We start from the raw sequence: 2,453 nt of genomic DNA, 5'->3' as shown, positions 1-2,453 counted from the left end.
CTCCTCCTCCTAAGCAGAAAGGACACTTGGCCCTGGCCCCTGGAAGACTTCCAGATCCAATTATGGAAAAAAAAAAAAAACCAGAGAGAGGTTAGGGAGAAAGGAGCAGCTGGAGAACTCTCTGGAATAAGTGCAATATGGTGGGAAGAGTTCTGGAGCTGGAGCTGCCATTCACACTCTGGAAGAGACAGCTCAGAGACCACGCAGGTTAACCCCCCTCACTTTACAGACAAGGAAACTGAGACCCGGAGTTTAAATGGCCTGGAGTCTAAAAGACCCTTTACCTCCCAGGTCACTGAGCCAAGCCTCAACATGCTGGCCAATTGTGTAACTAGAGAGCTATTTTCTGCTCTGGAAGTTTTCCTCCACCTTCATCAAGGATGTCCTCTGCAGATGTGTAGATCATTGACCAAGATTTTAGAAAAACATCCTTTTCGCCCTGGAACCACTTCCTCTTCTTGGGGAACTGCCTTGGGGAGGGAGCTAATTGGTAAACTGATTAATGGGGTGACCTCAAGCCAGGAAAACCTGAATTCAAATCTGGCCTCAGATACTTAGCTGAGAAAATCCCTTAACTCCTATTTGCCTCAGTTTCCTCATCTGTAAAATGGGGATAAAAATAGCACTATCAGAGGCTGGCTTATCTAATCCCTGTGTTCTAAAGATCAGAGGCAGAATTTGAATCCAGATCCACTTAAATCCAAGTCTAAAGTTCTAGCCAGAGCAAGGCGGAGGAGAGCAGGACTACCACTTATCTTTGTTCGAGAACCTTTGCTTTTATGAATGTATTGATGGAAGTGGGGTGATAGAGTGGAAATATTTTTGGATTTGAAATGAAATGAGCTGTATTCGAATCCTGGGTCTGTGTGATCTTAAAGAAGTAATTTCCCTTCTCTAATCCTTAGTGTTTTTCTATTTGTTTTCATTTTTGTTTCTTTTTTAAAAATCTCTTCCATGAGGAGAACTAAACAAACCCTTAAGTTTTCTTGATATTATATGATATTTCATATATCACATATGATAAGATATATATGATATTATATGAATTTCCTTCCTTTGATTGATTTGTCAGAACATTTTAAACTCATGCTGTGAAGGGAATTTTCTTGTAAGATTTGCTAACCATTTTCATTTAATAAAACAATCAAGGTTGAAAAAGTATGATATTATAAGAGGGATAGTTCCTACTTAGAATTCATCACTTTTCTCAATCCAAAAATGAAGGGTAAGGAAAGAAAAAAGCACTTATTAAGCACCTACTATATACCAGCTTTTGATCTTCACAACAACCCTGTGAGATAGATCTTTAATATCATCCCCATTTTTAACAGTTAAGGAAACTGAGGCAAATACAAGTTAAGTGACTTGGTCAGGGTCACACAGCCAGTGTCTGATTAGGATTTGATTTAGGATCTTTCGTGATTTCAGTCCCAGCACTCTTATCTGCCCCAGAAATCTCAACAATAAGATTTCTAGAATTCTACAAAGAAATCGGAATAGAGATGGCTTTGACAGTCTCTAAAGCCCCTTCCAACCTCAGATCTATGATTTCTTACCTCTATAAGCCTCAGTTTTTTAAAGTTTGTAAAGATTTAAAGCTGGAAGCCATTTAATCAGTCTCTCTTGTTTTATAACTGAGTAAACTGAAGCCTAGAGAGCTGAGTTTCTGGGCATGGAGCCTTGAACAAAGTCACAAAACGGTGAGTAGGAAAAAAAAAAAAGTAGAGTAGCTGCTTTCTGTAGCTACAAGTTATAGACGTGTACAAGGACAGACAGAAAGACAAGCATCGAAAAGAACGGGAAATAAATAAATAAACAGATTTATAAAATATAATCTTTCTATAATGTATAATATATAACAGTATATATTATAAATCATTATACATTATATGTAATACAAATTACACATAATATAGACACTTGGAACCCAAGATCTGCAAAGAGCACCGTGTCCTTTCCACGAAGCCACATCGGGTGTTCTCCCAGAAGGCAGAGGGCCAGGACTGGTGCTATGGGGAAATGGTAAGAGCAGGAACAAGAAGGACTTGGACAGGGAGGCTGGGGCCTGGAGTCTAAAAGACCCTTTATCTCCCAGGTCACTGACCCAAGCCTCAAACCTGCCGGGTGGATGTTCGTCAACCGGCTTCCACCCTACGGCACCTCTTGCCCCTGATTGCATCTATTGGCCGCCAGACACACACCTCTCTGTGTCCCTGGGTTACTGTTTAAGCAGTCATTTCGCCACGCTCGCACCTCCCTCCCACCCCCTGGGCCAGTTGGCTGGGGCTGCCGTTCTCAAGATAAGACTCTAATACTGGTCCCCCTCCTCTCCGAAGAAGGGGTGCTTTGAGGGAGCTCCTTTGGACTTCTTCAGCAGCTTGCCTCATCTCCCTCCTCAGAAGGGACATGTAACCTCTCAGCCTTAGTTTCCTCCTCTGTAAAAAGAGGGAGTC

The sequence above is a fragment of the Antechinus flavipes genome, chromosome 1 (assembly GCF_016432865.1).
Source record: "Antechinus flavipes isolate AdamAnt ecotype Samford, QLD, Australia chromosome 1, AdamAnt_v2, whole genome shotgun sequence".
In the NCBI taxonomy this organism is placed as follows: domain Eukaryota; kingdom Metazoa; phylum Chordata; class Mammalia; order Dasyuromorphia; family Dasyuridae; genus Antechinus; species Antechinus flavipes.
Note: the sequence above shows the minus strand (reverse complement) of the source record.